The 20,594-nt window shown below is 37.5% G+C and overlaps 1 protein-coding gene across 3 annotated transcripts in view; it reads right to left on the reverse strand.

The window, feature by feature from the left end:
* The window catches only part of Fhl5 (four and a half LIM domains 5), a 36,229-nt gene extending 17,926 nt beyond the window's left edge, over nt 1-18,303 (reverse strand). The window contains exons 1-2 of one of the 3 annotated variants that reach the window (XM_028781166.1): nt 18,123-18,237; nt 17,300-17,363 (exon numbers count right to left, since the gene is read on the reverse strand). The gene's annotated coding sequence lies outside the window, so the exon portion shown is untranslated. Of the gene's footprint in view, nt 1-17,299; nt 17,364-17,562; nt 17,621-18,122 lie in introns of those variants that run through there. The other 2 variants (XM_028781172.1, XM_028781157.1) reach the window with 2 other exon arrangements.
* Between the last annotated feature and the right edge of the window lie 2,291 nt (nt 18,304-20,594).

Below are 20,594 nucleotides of genomic sequence, written 5' to 3' on the forward strand. Positions count from 1 at the left end.
ATAGCCAAACATTGGCTAGAACTCAGGAACTCTTATGGAAGAGTTGGGGGGAAGGATTAAGGGCCCTAAAGGGGATAGAAACTCCACAGGAAGACCAACAGAGTTAGCCAATTTGAATCCTTTGAGGGCTCTCAGAGATGGAACCACCAACCAAAGAGCATACAGGGGCTGGATTTAGCCTCTCTCTCCCCTGAACATATGTAGCAAATGTGCAGCTCCGTCTTCATGTGGGTCCCCCAAGAACTGGAGTTGGGGCTGTTCCTAAAGGTGTTGCCTCTCTTCAGAATATGTTCCCTGAACTGGACTGCCTTGTCTGACTTCAGTGGGAGAGGATGCACCTAGCTTGGCAGAGACTTGATATGCCAGTGTGGAGGAATGGGGGTGGGGTGGGGAGAAGGGCACCACCTCTCAGAGGAGGAGGAGAGGGAGCAAAGGAGGGAGGGACTGTGTGAGGGGGTGAGGGGAAGACTAGGGGGTGGGCAGCGATCAGGACATAAAGTGAATAAATAAATAAATAAATAAATAGGAATTAACAAAAATAAAGGAAGGAAGGACAGACAAGCAAGCAAACAAGTAAGCAAGCAAGCATTTTCAGTTTATAAGGAATGAGAAAAAACACATAAGAGGTTGCTACAGGAACTGAAAACAGAGTCTTACTGTGGTAGATGAGGCATACAGGAAAACCTTGAAATAGTAGCATTTTGAAGCTCTGACTAAATGGAGTGAGATGGAGAGGTTAGGAAAAAAAAGTTTTTTTCAATTGTATGAAATTTTATCAGTCATTTTGTGTGTATGTGTGTGTGTGAGAGAGAGAGCATCATTTTGTAATTTTTTCTCTTTCTTGCATATGGAATCAGCATCTTTTTAAAAACTCATAGAAGAACTGTATTGCTGCAGTAAATGTAGCAGTAAACTCTTCTGTAAGAGTTCCTGAGCTCTAGCCAGTGTTTGGCTGTTTCTCTGCCTCTGCTTCAGTCAGCTTCTGGGTAGAGCCTCTCAGAGGACAGTTATGCTAGGCTCCTGTCCTTGGTGCTTGCCCATGGGATGGTAAAGCTGCAGACAGGAGGATGGGGAGTAGCCCTCTCCTGGTGCTGACTTGTCAAAGACAGCAGGAAGGTTTGTCTTTGAAGGTTTAAAATCCTTGAGCAAACCTGATGTATGATTATGAGTCTTAAGAACTATTAGCATTAGTAATGTGCCCCCATCAGCTATGTCAACACATGTAGGAAGGCACTCCTAGTCACTCATGTGTGCTATATAAATGAGACATCTGCGTCAAGCTTTCAAATTCATCCCACAGTTGATATAAACTTAAGCTCATCATTTTTATCCATATGCACTACAGGTTTAGAAGATTGCTTTAGAAGTGAAATGATGTATCATCCAGCTCAGGAAGATAAACAAGGTTGTGTTTTTCATATTCTTGCTCTGGAGTTTACATTTGTGTATAAAAAGATGTGAGTTTCCCAGCCGAGGAGGATGTTTCCTAGGTGCTATTTTTCAAGTAAAGAATATTTTTCTGTCAAGCGATATTTTATGGTGAGGAACTGATGAAGAGGCCGATGCTGGGAGCAGTTTATCTACTTATATTTTACTCTGCTGGGCAGAACCAAGAGATTCCCCACAGGTATACTTGGCAGAGCATGCCAAGCAAGGCAAGGTCAGTGAGAACTAGCTGCCATCCTTAATATTCTCCCAAGGGATTTACACATCTTTCATTTATCTATGAATTCAATGAATATATAAAGTATATTTTATTTGTAAAAGAGCCAGCTAGACGTTGTAAAGGCTACATAAAAACACATGAACTGCACAACATGTTGGCAGAGAACATACAAATAACCTACTATGATGGTTAAGGCATTTTATAAACATCTGAACAAAGTTAGGAAGTAGCAAAGTGAAACAAAAGAAATGAGTTACTAATGTGATAAAAAAAATGTGATTTAAATCACCCCAATCAAAATCCCAGTGTCATTCTTATTACAAGAAAAACACTGCATACGAATTGTACTTGTGGTTCTTAGTTCCAAGTCTTCAGATGTGAGCATATAGCCTGGAGGGAGCACAAAACCCAGGAAAGTAAAAAGAGACATGCCAGCTGGGGAGAAAGAGTACTTGGTAAGAGAATAGGAATTAGCAAAGATGCCTGCAGCAGGTATTTCTATTCAGCTTCTCCAGGAAGTCACAGACTGCATCAAAGAAAAAGAGGAAAAGAGCAGCAAGGATGGAAAGGAAACAAATATAGTATTTTTTGGTGGTCTCATTAGGGAATCAAGTATCCCATCATGCTTTCAGATTATTGGAATGGATAAAATATGGAGGTGAAAATCTATCCTATTATCATTCAATTACAATAATCAGACAGTAAAATTATCAACATGATTTTTGAAACATTGTATCTGCTCATCTACTGTGTAATAGGCCATTACATAGAAAGTTATAAAAGCTTTGACAGGATATGAAGAAAATCCAAGTAAGTGAAAGGATGTAAAATATTCATGGAGTTGAAGATTCAGTGTTCTGAATATGCTGTGGCTTTTTTTTTTCACCTCTACTTGCTCGACAGATCAAACTAAAACACTGTTGGGCTATTTTTGGGAGAGTTTATGAGCTTGTTCTATAATCCACATGGGAATGCAAAGCCTGAGAATAATCACATTTAATCAAGAACAAGATAGGAATGGTCCCAGAGTCATATGTTATGCCAGGGCAGAGCTGCTGCAACACACAGTGTGGTAGAAACACAGATCCCTGGATCAGGAAGAGGCTCAGGAATGAACCCACCCAAAGGACATGTGACCTGAGAGAGTGTCACATGTGATAAGTTGGAAGAGTCTATTGTCCAAGATGAATATGAGGGACAAAATGGTCTTTTCAGTAAATGTCTCTGGAGCAATTGAATTTCCAAGTAAAAAAGCACGAAATTAAGTAGGTACTGTTTTTCTTCATGTGAAATAGTATTTCTGCTAGATTATAAGGTATGGAAAAGCAGAAAGTGTGATAATACAAACAGTATGAATGTGTCAATGTGAAAAAGTTCTCAAGACAGAAAAAATACTATCCACATGGATTCCATGTTAAGTTACACGAAAGAACTTCTGTTTGTCAATAAACTATATTAGTGAAAATAAGCCACAGCGTCAAAGAAGACTTCATATCCAGAGCATGGAAACATTCCAACAAATGCATAAGGAAGAAAAGATGGGAAGCTGAAGAAAGACCTGAGAAAATGCCTAAGAGGAGAACCAAGAAACTATGTTCTCAGTCTAACCCATAGTTACTGAAAGAATCCAGCAAGTTCTGATATACCAATAAATAAATAAATTAATTAATTAATAATAACACAATTATATGTGGATGGTCAGAACAGTAGACTATCTAAACAGCAGGACACTGCCTATGTGTCCACGGGAGACAAAAGGACAAATAAATAAATATATGCTTCCATACCATCTTACCATATGGTAATAAAAACAGATAAGGTATAGACATCTTCCCCAACACCAAACTTTACAATCTGTAAAACAGGCAGTGGCAAAAGATTCCATAAAAGCTATATTATTCACATAAGTTCTAACTAGCAAAATACAATAATCAGAAAATTTTACACACACACAATACACAGACACATATGCACACACATGTGCACAAGCACACACACATTTGTAATGTACAAATACACTCATGCATACACAATATGATAGAAGGATTTTTTGAAGTATGGTGCTGATTATAACATTAGGGTTCAGTTTTAAATTAACTTTTGATTTTGAAAACGTTTAGGAAGTTAGATAAAAGACTTTTAATATTCAATGAATTCTACTGTATAAGCTGATTTGTTATTCTTATATATTACACATATATTCTTTTCCAATGTGCAACATGTCAGCTAATGCATTGTTGTAAAAACCAAAGACTATTATATGTATGCTTTCTTGCTTTTTAAAAAAAAAGTCAGAAATACAATATTCTCAAGTAAGTGAGCTTTTACCTTTCTGTGATAGAGATGAAATAAATTTGACCCTATGGATTCCAACAATACCTCTGTGCAGTTATGTATTTTAAGGAATTTTATCTTGATGGAGCTGAATTATTATACATCCTCTATTCTAAATCCAATTATAAGTTAACTTCATTGATTTGATTATAGCTTTGTATTCACTAAGGAGGTGGTAATGCTGTTTAAAAATAATCCCAGTGATTACATGCCTTGCATAGAGAATGTTCAGCAAATCGTGTTTAAGATGACTTTCTTCTCTAATGCATGATTTAATTGCATAGATGCTCATAAGTTACTTTCATATAGATCAGCCGTTTTCAGTCTGTGGGCCATGACCCTTACAGGGGTTGCAGAGCAGCAAATCAGAATTTACACTATGATTCATTAACGGTAACAAAATTACAGTTATGAAGTAGCAAGAAATAATTTTATGGTTGATGGGTCACTATGACATCAGAAACTGTATTGAAGTGTCCTGGCATTAAGAAGACTGAGAATCACTGGTACAGATGTAAATATATGTACTCTTTAGACTCTGCTGAGATTTCTGACTTAATTTCATTTTTTCCCAGAATACCTTTTGGGGATGATTCATTTCTTTTAGACTTACTTAGGGATAATATAATTCAAAGAATAAGGATGGAAACATTATTAAAATACTCTTGGAAAATATTAGTGACAAATTTTCAAATCTGAAATTTGTCTCCTTCATGGATAAAGCTTGGAGAAGCAGACTGGGGATGAGGATTCTTCATTTAAATTGTTCTTCATTGGATTTACTTTCTCATTTAGGGTTTTAATTTTGAAAAATTGCTGGAAGGTCAGACAGGCATAAATGAGCATGCAGAAGCAGTTTTCAACATCATTGATCAAGGTACAATGTGCGCTATTCTTTACCAAAGGTGGTAGAAGCAATCTACAGTGCATAATAATGGCCGCCCCGTGCTTGCCGAGGCCGGTGTCTCCTGCTCTAATCTCTTCTCTGCACCCCTTACACATGGACTCTACTGAATAAAGCCATGCAATTTACAAATGCATTTTCTGTCTTTTGGTAAGTACAATTTTACCTAAGAGTTCAAGAATACCTTTCTTAGCAGTTAAGGGCCATGTAGAATTTATGAGCTCAGTTTGATCCTGAACCCACATAAAGGAGAAGGAGAAGTTGTCCTCTGACCTCCTCATGTACTCTGTGGCTTGCCAATATCCGTTCACACCATACACATGCACATGTACATGCTCATGCACACACAAACACACACACACACACCACACACCACACACACACACACACCACACACATACACACACACACACACACACACACACACTAAAAGTCCATGAAAGAATCAGAAAAACTCATAGTAGGATTTACATTATGTTTCTTTTTCTCTGGTTCTGAGGATAGACAAACTTAAAAGGCAGTTCTTTACTTGATTGTAACCAAAACATAGAAGGAATGTTGGCTTGGAAATTAGAAGCTGAAGATTCTCATACCCCTTCCTTTAGTGCAAGCTTTTAATTTGTTTTTACCGAACTTATCTGATTTTGGCACCTAATTTTCTTAACCACAAAATAAGAATTCTATTAACTTATGATCCCACTCAAGGAAAAAGTCATGGTAGCCTATAGCTAGAAACTATGGTTCACATTTTCAAGGAATAGCTATTTTTACCCCCTCAAAATGCTACTGACCAAAAAGAAAAAAAACCCACAACCAAACAACCCAACAATCTTAAAATAACCAATGTCATAACTTTTGGACATCAATCAAAAATAACCTAAATCAAGCAACAGAGAATTGTGGTGGAATGTTTGATATTAATCTCTAGGGAATCTTTGCAAGCCCAGATTGTTGGAAGCTTGATGTTTTGTGTGGAGAGTTCAAACATGAATTCTCCTGAGAGCAAATGAAGTATTCTCCCATGAAATGAGCAGCTGACTAGACTTTTCCATCTGTTAATTTATTCTGTGGCGATGAGCAAAGAAAAAAATGTATGGTTTCATGGAGAGATTGGAATGATACTGTGATAGTAGCCATTAGCTGAAACAGAGTTAAAACATTGTTCTCATGAGGCTATGGACATAACATTTTATTAGACATTTTATTCTTTTAGAAGTAAATCCATAGGCTTCATAGTGCACTTGGTTTTTAATCTATTAATATATAAGTAACTTTTTCTTATTTATTTATTTATTTATTTATTTATTTTTCACTTTACATCCTGCTAACTGCTCCCCTCCCGGTCACCCCCTCCCACAATCATTTTCCCATCCCCCAACCCCTTCTATGCTGAGCAGGTGGCGGTCCCCCTGTGTATCTCCCTACCATTGCACATTAAGTATCTGCAAGGCTAGGTGCATCCTCTCCCACCGAGGCCAGAGAAGGCAACCCAGTTAGAAGAACATATCCCTCATACAGGCAACAGCTTTTGGGATAGCTCCTGCTCCAGTTGTTCAGGACCCACATGAAAACCAAGCTGCACATCTGCTACATATGTGTGGCCAGCCCATGTATGTTCTTTGGTTGGTGATTCAGTCTTTGAGAGCTCCTAGGGTGGAGGTTAGTTGGCTCTGTTGTTCTTCCTGTGGAGTTCCTATCCCCTTTGGGACCTCAATTCTTCCTCCTATTCTTCTGTAAGAGTCCCCAAGCTCCTTTGTTCTTAAGGTAACTGGGTCCTAGCTGCTTTCCTTTAGTCCATCATTACAAAAGGAACAATGAACAGAAGATGTGATTTGAACCTGTCCTTCCTCTTTGTGTTCTTCCTCTCTCTGTGTTCTTGCTTAGTCATTCCTGGAGAAGATATTTTAGGAAAAGAAATCCAATTCCTGGGTTGTTTTAGTCTCTTTGAGGCCTCTTCAGGAATCTTTGCATCAGGCCTTGTGGAAGACATGCTTGGAGAGCGGACTCATCTAATAGTACCACACGGGCTCAGTGTGTATCAGGGAGCAAGGCAACCCTGTTTCCTAGTGATGAAGTCCATCAGGACAAATATAATACACACTGGCAAGTGTTCTCTAGCTTTGTGTATCCTCAGGGAGTCAGCAACTAATCTGTGAAATCCTAGAGAGCTACTAATCATATGAGATTTTGAATTTTTGCTTTTGGTCATCCTTTCTAGCTTCATCATATTTATAACTATGGGCAGCTGATTTGAGTGGTACTGTACAGTCATTGATATGGCCACATAACATTTTTCCTAACGGCTTCCCATGATCCTAATGACAAATGCCAGCTAAAAGTGTCATCTGCCATTGTAGAAATTAAGACTAGTGAGGACAGAGCAAGCCTGTCACCAGAGTGATGTCTGCATCACATATTAATCACTGAGGTAACCCTTATCAAGACAGACATTTGGGTGGTCAGAGGAAGTTCCCTTGGGCTGTGGAAACAGAATCAGACAGAGACGCTGTGGCCTTTCCATGAACTTTCCATCTGTGACCTCTGGGTTATAAGCCATAAAGAGGCGAGGAGATGAGTACTAGATTATCAACATAGTCAGTTCATTTTCCCTATATTTTAAAGTAATTTCACTACTAATGAGCAAAGTCAGTTCTTTTTCCACTAGTCACCATAAACAGATGACAAATTTATTAATTTTAGCAGTTGCTCTAGAGCAGGGCCAGTTAATAGTTTCTATCCTAGGAAGTTGGAAGATTGCTCAGGGCTCCAATCACTATGTTGTCGTTGGTCAGTCCCAACATTGTATAATCTTTTAAAAGGAGGAAAAAATACCATAATATAGCACATCAAACAAAAGTTATCTTCTATGATTTTTTTTAAAAAAATATGCCTGTATGTATAAGAATTAGTTTCTACTTCTATATTATAGGTATAGTATTGGAAGGTGTTTTAAGGAAATGAATAAAATGAAGAATACATTTAGTGTGTAGTAATTTGTAATGATAGTTTATATATTCTTTATTTAGCAGTGCCCACTGAACAGTTCTTTCAAAATCTATATTTTACCTAAATTTATATTTTACTCCAGGTTAAAAAAATAGTGAAGAGCTTTCAGTCATTCAACAAAAAACAATAAGTAAGCTTTTACAACCAATTACATACTATTCTCTGAGTGTGTAGCAGACTAGTCAAATAATATATTTATTTCTACATGTCCTCACATTGATGTGAACCTCCTGGTTTATGATCCTCCTGGTTTATGATCTTAAAATTCATTAATCACAAGAACAAAAGAAGAGATCATTTCTGGTCCTTTTAAGAAAGGCCTTTAACATTTTCAATTAAAGGGTTTATGAGAGCGCATTTAGAAATTATTTCATTTGCAATCTGTTTAATTAAAGTGATTTATGATTCTCTTAGAAAAGTTAAACTTACACCTTGTATTGCACGCATTTCAGCTTAAGCTCAATATGACAAGTTACATCTTCTTGATGCTGATCCTCAGGCTGGAGTCAATTATCGCTTCCCTTCTAACAGGTAATTAAAAATGTCTCAGGTGAAACTGATGGCAGTTTGTGAAGGATTCCTAGTGCAGAACATTTGATCACATTCTGAACCCTGAGATTGTTTTATTTACTGAAAAACCCTGGTTTTAGTTTTAGTGTGGCTCAGTCCTTAGCACACACCTTTCATCTCTCTAGCTGGAATACAGACATGCCCTTAGTATACACACCTTTAATCCAAAACAATAAAGATAATGTTAATCTGTAGAAGAAAGCACTCCTATTTGAAAGTGGTGTCTAATTGAGTGGCAGACAAAGAGATGCATCAGAGAAAGATTTGACAGAATAGGATAGTCCCAACTCTCACCAGAAGAGGAAGGAAAGGGAAGCTACTTGAGAAAGAGCAGTGTAGAGGAAGGAGGCAGTTTTACTGGGACAGTGATAGAGAGATAGATTGAAGAGAGAAAGAACAAGCTAGACACAGGTAAAGACAGAATGAGGCAAGAATAAGAAGGAGCCCAGAGTTTAGATTATATTGCTAGAGTTAGTTTGAGACCAAGCAGAACAATTCAGGAGAAGCCAGATTGAATCAGTCAGTTTGGAGAAGAATTTTGAGCCAGAACAACTGAGTTGAACCAGCTAGTCATACATCAGAAAGAACTAGAAAGGGTGAGCATATTTACCAGCAAGTCTCAGAGGCTGAAACCATTCTAGGCCTAGACTAGATTATAGTATTAGGACCTAGGTAAAATATTAAGGCCTATGTAAAATGTTAAGGCCTAGGTAAATGTTACCTGGATAGCCTGCTATCATAAGGAAACTTCTTTAGATGTTCTGTTGAGTAGGAAACTTTCTAATGCCAAGATTGAATACATATTGCTATATTCTGTGCCTTTGGAAGCTAATCATGATAGAAGTCAGTAGAACTGTTTTGTATAGTTACCCACAATAAGCTTGGACCCGAAGCAACCACCCAAAAGCATTTCCTGCACCTACGTATAAGTGTTTATTATATTTGCCTTTATAAGCTGCCCCTGAAATGAATTCCAGCATAAGAGATACACCTGAACCAATTTAAGAAACTATTTGGAATAAGACATCCTTTTTGAGTAGTGGTCTCATAAAGTTTAAGCTCCCAATACCTCCCTGGAAACAGACATCCTAGTTGGCAGAATTAGACATGTAGGTGAGTAGCTGACATAATGGTTGGCAAGTTAAGACATAAGTGTTACATAAGTCCTATCATGGTAGACAAGTTAGAACATGTATATTAGACAAAGGAAGTCCCCTGCCACAGTTGAATACCCCAACCAATGGGAGCAGGACAAGTGTACAACAAAGATCCCAAGGAAATCTCCTATCTCTAAATCCTAATTGGTAAAATGTTTGGCACAGATGTTTGTATATTTCAGGCTTAAACATCCTGTAGAATCTTAACTCAATGTCATGGTTCAGTTCCCAAATCTGGATCATGGCCTTGGTTGACCAGTGCTGGGGTGTATGCTCAATAAACTATCCCTATGTGACTGAGATTGGTGTTTTTGTGTGGTTTGTGAGTCAATTCCTGGACCACAACAGTATAGAGGCTAGAGGCTTTCAGGACTAAGCCCAGGTTACCAGATGGAGGCAGTAAGCCTCTAAGAGGACAGTTACATCAGGTGAATAATAGTTACTTTTACAGACTTCTACTTTGCCAGATTTCTCAAGGCCCTTGAAATAGGTCATGTGACCTCCAGCCTTGGAATGCTCTATGGGGGATGCCATTATGTTTCCTTCTTGTCTGAAGTGCATCCTGTAGGTGTGGTGGGCATATTTTCCTTGATCTCTAGGAAGCCTGCAGCTATCTTATTTCTCTTCCTTTGGATGGATGTTGAGGAGGAAAGCATTTGGGAAATACAGAATGCATAGACAGTAATAGTGACAAAATCTTTACCTATTCGTGTGTTGTGTGTAATCTGTCACCACAATAGTTCCGTAACATTGGAAATTATTTAAAATCTACCCTGGCTTCCAGTCAACCAAGTTTTTATTTAAAAATACAAGAGACAGTGTGATGATGAGGCAGGGAGACATGAGTTTCTTTTCTCAGGAGAGCTTTTCATGGCCTTGGAACTTTGTATCACATGCAGGAATTGTCTGTTTCAAAATTTTAAATTAAATCTCAACACTTATCTGCACATAGTCTCTTGGTGTTGAGCACAGCATGTAAAAACTCAGTTCATCTTAACATTGCCATGTTAAACATATGGGAACAAAGCTACAAAGAAGGCATTTACCATAACTTCAGACTTTTTTCCCAGTGGCATCTGGGAAATTTGAATGCACCTCTAAATCAAATTTTGTGAATATTTACTAGAACAGCTTTACACTGTTAACCAAATTTACTTGAATGAGCTTTGCTTTTCATTACAAAATTTTCATGTGTGATCTTTTGAAGTCCAAGCTTAGTTAACTTAGAAGATAAGAATGAGACATTTCCTTTCAGCTCAGCTCAGATTCGATGCTACCGGTGGACTATCTTACAATTGTTACTGTTGTGGTCACTTCACACAAATTGCTACCTCACTTTACCTTGTTTGAGTTCATTTCCTCTGCAACAAATTAGTTATATAGCTAATTAATAGTTCATGCAATACCATATAAAAATTAAATCTTCGGGGCAAAGAGGAAGAGATGGAGAAATGGAAGGAAAAGGGCAAGGAGGGAGGGGAGCACTGAGTCTTGTAGAGAGATTCCATGGATGGCATGCAAGACTGAGAAGGCAGCCTCTTAGTGCTCAATTTATTTTCCCATTCCCTTAAAGCATGGTTGGGGATCTCCTGTTCACAGAACCTGTCTGGGAGCTGAGTCTGGGAGCTGGAGGGGGGGATAAGGGGGGTTTGAATTCCTTAGTTTGTTCTGTTTTGTTTTTCTCATCTAACAATTTTCTCTGGGAAAGTTGAGTTCAGAGGAACACACTCATTTTTTTTCTTTTTGTTTTTTTTAAGATGACTTAGTAGTTAGCAAAAATGCTTCAGTATAGTTTAGGTTACTGGCACTTAATAGATTTCTAAATGACGAGACGGGGGTGAGGGGAGAAATCTGGAGTGTAAATAAATAAATAAATAAATAAAAATGATGGCTTTTATTATAGTTATATAAAAAGCTGCTTCTTATCTGCATCCCTTCCAGGTGTTAATTACTGTCAGGTAACAGCATCCTACCCCTAAATGCAAAGGTTTGTTCCACAGTGGAAGCCAACCCGCTGGCAGCTGTACAAAGTGAATAATTATCTTCAAAAGAAAACACTAGTCCCATCCAACATTCAAACGCAAGCCAATATTTGTTTTGTTCATTATAATTATTAGATTACTATGGCTCTTGGAAAGAAGATACAAAAAAATGGGTTTTGCTTTAATTTTTGACTCATCACGTAAAATAATGTGGTGTCTAGTCTATTTCCCACCAGAATGTGATTAAAAATAATACAACCACACCCTGTATAGTGGTGATAACACTAATCATTAGCTGGAAACTCTTCTCTTGATAGTTTAAGGTTTGTTGAACATAATTATGATATTAAGTAGACACCAATGTTTAGAGTGCAGTTTTAATTTTTATCTGTTCTAACTCTGAAAGATTAGGTAAAGCTGATTCTCAGCATTGGTCTTGGTATTTATCATAGCAATAGAAACCAAACCAGGACAGAGACATAACATCTTTACTCCATTTTTCTTTTAGATTGGACTCTTGTTCATGGCTCTCAGCACATTAGCACCTGTGCCTCTCATCTTTTCTAGTTAACAGTCTTTCCTGTTCTGCAGAAAATGCCCAGTGAAACCTGTTCCATCCAGGTTCCTAACACGGGGAACACTCAATCATTGCTGCTGAGAGTGCAAACTTCTACAGCCACTATAGAAATCAGTGAGGTAGCAGTTCCTCAGGAAGATGGGAATCAATTTACCTCAAGATCCGGTTATACTATTGTTGGGCTTTGTCTTAATTTTGATTATTACTGTTATGATGAAACACCAAGACCATATCTGTAGATGAAACCGAGTGTAAGAATAAAGGAAAGCAGCTCCTTGAGAATGCTGAGGTGTGTACAGGGTAGCTGGAGAAGTCAAAACAGTTTTAGAAAAACTGCAGGTAAAATTCAGAATTGTGTTTTAAAAGCTGAACTTTTGAAAGTCAGAAACAGGTTCTGAAGCTGAGGGTAGGTAGCTGCAGTCACAGGCTATGGAGTAGAGGGGTAGAAGTGTATTACACTGCAGCAGAGTTGTAGGAAGTGTTCATACCAGCCTCTTTGTTCATGCCTGTATAACAGATGGTCACAGGTAAAGCTTCTTCTGCAGGCCTTAAAAGCTCAGCTTCAGACTGCCACTACTATCTAGGCCACAATTTGCTTCTTGCCCAACTTTACAGAGAATTAGAAAAACAGATCCATTATATTAACTAAAATTTTTATCTTGCTTGTTATTTCAACAATTTTCATGTGTGTCTAATATTTAAAACAGACCAAGACTGTGATTTTTAAAATTAAAGATTCTTTAAGAGAAGCTTTATCTTTCCACATTCTCTTCTTTTGCATAAATTTCTCCCATTTGGAAGAACTGAGGATAAAATTTCCCACTCTTATTCATCTATACTCCTCAGGTTACTTCTACTCTATGTAAGGGAAAGGAGTGCTCCCACATGGAGCACTTTTCATTTACTCTGCTGAGGATTCGGATGCCCAGATCTTGGTGTGCTGCTTTTCCTGCAAACAGCTCTTAGTATCTTCCCAGACTATGAAGGTTGTGCTCTGCCCATGTCTAGCCCCTGGGAAAAGGTTAGGTTCCTGGCAAGAGTGGATCCTTCTCTCTCACACAAGCTGTGATCTCTTAAGACAGCTTTAACTAACAATAATAAAGTTGGTAATAAATTGATCCATATACTATAGTTGTGTCTAATTTTGATTGTTTCATAAGTTCAAAAAGGCAATCACCTAAGTGAAAAATCCAAATCTACATATACAGTATAAAACAGGTGGCTTCATGCTGATCTAACTTTGTGTGTATATGTATCTTGAGAAAGGAAAAATCAAGAGTGTAAAAGTAGTAAAAAGTATTACATTTAAGCTTTAATTAGCAAAAGGATTATGTGAGGAAATATGATCTATTCTCTTTTTATACGGGTTATTATAAAATGTTATCTGAAAAAAAAAGTTTCCCAAAAAACTAATTAATTTTTTGGCAGGGTCTCACTATACAGCTTTGGCTTGCCTGAAACCCAATATACAGACAGACCAAATGCACAAAGATTCACCTGCCTCTGCCTCTGAGTGCATGGATTAAAGTCATGCACTACTAGTCAAACATGAGCCACGAGGCAATCAAAGTGAACAAATTAAACAATACATACCCAATGAGCTTTCTTAGAATAATTATTAATTTATATTTTAAGTATTCTTGGAGTCCAACTTAATATTTCTTTAGATATAATATAATACATTTGGGGGATCTAGAATATCTGATTTTTCATGTATAATTTAATTTATGTCTATTAATCAATGGTTTACAGATGTTTTGATGTCAAAATGAATAATGTCATGAATGAGTGGTGAACATGCATTTGGATATTCATACATAGTAGACAAAATACATTTCTATATAGTATTCAAAGAGGTTCCCTAGTCAATTTTATTTTATAATATTTTAACATTAGATAAAATCTAATTGCCATTTCTAATGAAAAAGTACATATATGTGTGTATTCACAGAAGCCTCTGAAACTAGGTAGACAGGGTTCTTAGGTTGAGGCTCTAGAGCAGGTCCGAAACGTTAGCCAAATCTCAGCACCACCTGTTTGTATGTCTTGAGGCTTAAACACACTGTTTATATTTCTAAATGACAAAATCATAGCAGAAGAATATTTTGACATATGTAAAGCTAAAATTCAATTTTCTAAATAAAGTTGTATTAAAATTCAGCCATATCCATGAACCTTATTATCACATTCTCCAGTGACAGTGGAAGACAGTGTGCACACGCCTTAACACACACTATTGCAGTGTCAAGTTACAGTGGAGAGAACCACACTCATGCATAGCCTGCTGGTTGTAGTGGAATGCAGCTGTGCTCATGCATAGCACTCTTGCTTTGCCTACTAGGCAGCTGCAACACTGGGGTCAGTAGTTATAAGGCCCAAAATGTTTACTTATAGCTCCTTACGTGAAATATTTGTTGACCCATGGTGAAGATTTTCAAAGTATATTTTGTGCTTTTAATTATAACCTGTGGGATAGTTGCTAAAATAAGCTTAAGTTTGACTAGAATTTTTAAGGGTTTACTTTAAAATAACATTAGACATCATTGACATGATGTTTGTAATGATACTTAACAGTATCACTTTAAATGAAATTAAATAGAATAAATTCAATATCCATTACACCAATATTTTTAAAAAGTCAGAATGTGTTCATGCTCTGATTTAAGCCTCTTAACTGAGGTCACAGAGTTTTAAAAAATTTTAATCTGTAGTACTTTGAAAATCATATATTGTAAAGTATCACTTTGACCATCAGAAAAATATTGGATAAAATTAGAGTACAGCTGTTCAGTTTAGAAAGTTATTGATCAAAGATTCTGTCATAGTATAATTATAAAAGTGTTCCTGGAATAAACAAGTATATGTAATATAATTGTAGAACTAGAATCTTAATTTAGACTACATAGCAGCTTAGTGTCAACTGCATTTACATTTTTCCAAGTGACAGTTATATCACATATCTGCTAAATAAATGTTAACATTCATGTGAAGAGAAGGTGCACACATTAGAAGCATTGTTAGTTCTATTCCAGCATGAATTTATTCATAATTTATGATAGAAACCCTCTGCCCCATAGTAGCATCAACTTAATTGGATGCCAGTCATAGGACTGCTAACATTTTTTAAGAGTTCTAACACTTCTGACAAAGGTATTAAATGATATTCTTTTTACAGAAACAGGAATTTATGCCTACCTATAGTCTGTTCCTTCATGTATTCTCAACTCGTCTACTCATCAACTAGATTACACCAGTACAGCACTACAGAAAAAAAAAAACTGGTTAAGATGTTTATCTTTTCTTAATGTCTAGTTCTAATGACAACCAGAGATGCTCTGTTATTTCAGAGAAAGCTGATCTGGTCCAAAAGTTATCCTTGCCCTTCAGTGAGGCCTCTAGACTAATAGTGTTAGCATTACCAGAACTTACTTGGAATGCAAAACCATCATGGGTGGGGGTTGGGTTCATGAGGCCTCAATAAGAAGTTGATAGAGATGGGTGTGGGGTTGGGGGAGTTATTTATTCTGCTGGAGTCAGGGAGGTCAGTTGATGGGCTACTGTTAACAAGTAAAGGAAGATAGGAGTAAGAGAAGCAAAAAAAAAAAAAAACAATTATTCTATCCTGTGTCTGGGTTGAGTCATGAGGTGAATCATTGTATCTTTGTAGAGGAGTGTACCTGAGGAACATACTATTTGAAGCAAAGGGAAGTAATTAGTTGGCCTGTATTAGGTTGGTGAATGCTGTCAGACAACCAAAAGGGAATGTAAGCCTGGGGCCAAAGAGGCGATGGATTGAGGTAACATAAGTTACTAGGGCATTTGATATGGAAGGGGTTTAAAGTGTTATCCCAGTCAGAATCTCTAGCTGCTTTGCCCTGGATGCTTCCACACCACTACATTCAATTTATTGTTGTTATTCTGAGAAGACTCTGTAGGTCACACATAAGCTCACTGTGGTCTGACTGAGAGGCACATACACTTTTGAGCTGATAATTTTAAGAGGCTCTGAGGTATTTTGAGGGAAACATCCCTCATTCACTCCCTATCCTTCTCTTCAAAGGTCCTTCCAGTGGTTATCCAAGAAGCAGACTGGAAGAGATTACTTATAAGACCAATGAAATGCAAGCTTAGTTTAACTGACTGCAGATTTCATGCTATCTGTATTGAAAACCATCAACATAATCAACGATTCCCCAAAATGTTCAATAAAGACATGTATTTTCAGTATAATAAGTAGAAAATATTTTAGGTTTGCCTAATCCAAATTAAGTCTTTACTCAAAATACTGCTGTGAGCAACCATGTTAGGGATGAGAGGAAAGATAAGCAATAGGTATCATTTCATTAGACAGAACTGGGATTCAGCTAAGGTCAACCTGGGAAATCTGTAGAAGCAGAATACAGATGTGAGTATACCTTCCCCATCAAACAATATGGCTTGTGACTGCAGGCATTTATCTTAAGACACATCCTTAGAAATATCTTGTCTGTGATTTGTGCTATGTTTGCTAGGATTTACACATGACTGTATTGTAAATCTGAAATAGTGGCCAAAGCGACTTGATGCTTTTCTTTCATTATAGGTACAAGAGTTACACATTTTATTGATGTTTTATGCTTCCACATTTCTATACTCCAAAACAATCAGCATGCTGAATTTGGTTTCTAATGGATGGCAGGAACCAAAGAGGTCTGACTAAAAAAGGGAGACAGATGAGCACTTTTTGAGTAAATAATGGAATCTTAATGTCAAAAAGTAGCACTGCAGATGCAGTATATCATACACCTACTTGTGCTGGTAGGACACAGAGACATTTACCTCAGTCCTTGGAAACAGATTAGGAAGTTTCTCTATGCCCGCTTTTGGAGAGTAGTAAGATTTTTCTAGAAAACGGGCTTCTGATTACCTTCTCTTTACATAAAGGCTTTAACATGTGTTCTGTACTTAAACACTTTCGTATGTTCTGTATAAGTAATTCAGTCATGACACATCCCCATGATAATGTTATTCACTCAAATAAATTAAGCAGAATAAAAACTTGGACTATTTCCTCTCCCCCTTTTATGCAAATAAGAATGCTCCTGTATTAAGAAGATTACAAACCCAGAGAGGCAATTCCAGTTATCTGCCACTGTGCTGCATCCATGAGTTCATCAAAATGAGAAATCTGTAAAACCCAGAAAGAAGAGAGAAGTACCAATCGGCTCTAATTACTAAGACTTCGTGGCTTGCACGCATCCTCCAAGCAAAAGTTCATCTTACGAATTTTCTGGAAGGTCTGTAAAATTCTCATGATTAAAATATTTTTAAAAGCCAAAAAATGCCACATAATCAAACATAAAGGGAGCCCCAGGGAGAAAACTCACTTTTTCTTCAGCTGCTTTTTCCTTTGATCTACAGTCTGGGAGAACAGATGGTGGGTTCCCCTCTAATCACAGACAGGTTGACTCCAAAATGAACAGAATGCTCATCAGTGTTATGTGAAAACCGTTCCCTACAGCCTTTCAATTTTGTAGGAAAAAATAGGTTCTTTCCTAAAACTCTATGACACGCACCCAAGACTCCTCCTAAGCCCAAAACCACTCCTGGTCAATTCTACTTAAAATCACAAGGAAAAAGTTCCCTTCAGAATATCCTTAAAGGGAAATTGGACTAGTGTTAGTATTTGAAGTATCTGGCAAAGCCACAAAGTTTAAAATATAGAACATTCATGCAGACACAGACCCTTGAGAATTTCTACTAAGTTCAATTAAGGTCATGATTGTAAACAAAATGTTCTCTGAAAGTATGTATTTTGTATTTCCTTAATCAATCTGTTTTTGGCTTTGTTTTCTTGGAGCTACCAAACTCCTCCTTTTGGTGGGAAACATCTGAAGTGCAGAGCTATTCTGTTGAACTGTCTGGGAGCTGTGAGGAGGACTCTTACCTCTGGAGTTCTTTGTAGAGCAGTAGATGAGATGTTCTTTGTTGCCACTATCAGTTCTTTCTTGGGAAATTTGCGAACTCTGAGTGTTGGATTTGAATAAAATAACTCAGGATAGTTACCTGCTTTCTGTACTGTAAGTGTGCCTGGACTTCTGCCTGGGTCCCCAGATGCTGGCACTGATTGTTATGTCATGATTCACACTGTGTGACTTCATGTAAGCTCAAGCTCATCTGGTCTTTTGAAATCTTCAAAATATGAAGTGTCCAGAGAAGTCAGATTATATCAGGAGAGAGGTTTGGTTTTGAACTAATCCATCACAAGAATTCTCAGTGGGTCATACTGATCTATATGACAAATGGCATCTGTTCTTAGAATTTCCATTTGAGACCATTCTTTCAGTTGAGAAGATGGGAGAAGAGAAGAAATGCTCTGTCATAACTCCATCTATTTCCCAACCATACTTACATGGTCGTTGTTTTAAGCCATAAAAGCATATGTAAATATTTATCAAAATCAAACTCAGCTAAATATAACCAAATAACTGGGGACTGGGGACAGGAAATACGGAGCCAAGTAACTGCTTTTTTATTCACTTAGATTTGACTAGTGGGACACGAAAACAAAACATTAGGATTAGCAAGAACCAAATCTGATCAGCAAAAGTGTATCTGCCTTTCACTGGTGATAGAATCGATTACATGCTAAGCAGGCATTTTCTTCCACTTACGAGAATGGAATCAGTCTTGGTGATGTCACAGTGCCTATCCTCAAGTTGGTTTACCCATGCACTTTTCAAAAGGATAGCTAACAGATGAACCTTCATTGTCCCCTACATTTATATTTCGCTTGAACTGCTCCTCCAGAAAGTAGAAGAAAATCTTTAGCATCGTGAAGTATGTTGACCAGAACCTCTCAGAGGATTTTTACAGAATTTTAGAGGATTCTATAGGAAGTTCCTCTGGCCTGGCCTATTCTTGAAACCTGCCTCCTTACTTTCTCTAAGTTTGTTTTCTGGTTTTCTCTTCCCTAGAAGTTTATTCTTTGTTCAGTGTTTCTCTGTGCACTGCACAGTGTTCCTTATGAGACACTTTATAATTATGTCATGAGCAGCAGATCTTTAGTATCATCTGACAAGGCTCTACTAGGTAGCAGGGAAGTACCCTGTGATTGCCGTCCTGAACGAACCCTTTAATCTTCTTGGTCCTAGTCTCTCAGAGCATGGCACTGCCATCTGCCTGTCATGGCAAATCTTAGGTTCCCTCACTTATTCTCCACCCGCCTCTATTTTTACAGCTTCTGTTGGATGTATTAAATGACATCTCTTAGGCATACCATTATCCTCTCATCACAGACTTAATATAACTACATAGACTACTTTATCAACAATAAGCACTTGCCTCTGTCCCAGTGTGGGTCCCTTCTAGCCTTTCTTTATATTACTAAAAAGCAATGTCTACTGTAAAATGTCTTACTGAGTTATAAAAATGTATGTTGGCTACATTCTGGAAGAAACAGAATTTAAAATTACTTGTATTCTAAGGAACAGGCCATAACCTCAGTATTTACATTTTTCTGTAGAATTTTGTATGTATATGTTAACTACATAGGGCAATATTTAGGTATTTGTATAAATCTTTAAATATAGCTTCAGAGGTACACAATATACTAAACAGGAAAAGACCAACTATAATCTATACAGAATTCCCATTGCTAGGTTCAAAAATATAAAGGAAAATTAAAGAAAAAACATATGTATTAGTTATTTTTCTATTGCTATCATAAAAGACCATGTCCAAAGCAACTTATAGAGGGAAGGCATAGGAGTGCATTACCGTCACATCAGGCAAGCATGGTGGCAGGCAAGGATGGTGACGGGAGCAGCGAGCTGAGACCTCATATCTCAGCCCCAAGCCAGTAACAGAGGGCAAAGTGGCATGCAGCTCTTGAAACATCAAAGCCTGCCCTCATTGACAGAACTTCTCCATTAGGACACAAACCCCAAACCTACCCAAGAAGCACCGCTAACTGGGAGCCATGTATTGAAACAGCTGAGCCTATGGGACATTCTCATAAAACCCACTACAAAAGACAAATGTATTTACTTGGCCTGGAGCTTTCAGAACAGTCAAGATTATTTTGTTTTTAATGCCTGAGTTTGTTGCAGAGTGGATAGCTGTGACTCATGACTAGACAGGGAAGAGTAGGGTATCAGAGTGGTGAAGCAGAGGACACATGTCAGGAAGTTATGACTTCATACTCTTCTATCTCTCCAGGCTTTTACTTAATATACTGAGACTTTCTGAATCAATAAAATGCTATCTTTAAAGTAGCTAGGAATAACGCTGTGATAAAATTTAGGAAGAAATGGTCTTTCCTCACAGTCCCCTGCTCGTTTCTATCAACAACAAAAGTAATACAAGTGTTTTTTAACCCAAGAATCACAGGGAAAGTGGCAAGGATGGAAAGTCTACT

Source organism: Grammomys surdaster, unplaced genomic scaffold, assembly GCF_004785775.1.
Source record: "Grammomys surdaster isolate TR1022 unplaced genomic scaffold, NIH_TR_1.0 97, whole genome shotgun sequence".
NCBI classification, from domain to species: Eukaryota; Metazoa; Chordata; class Mammalia; order Rodentia; family Muridae; genus Grammomys; species Grammomys surdaster.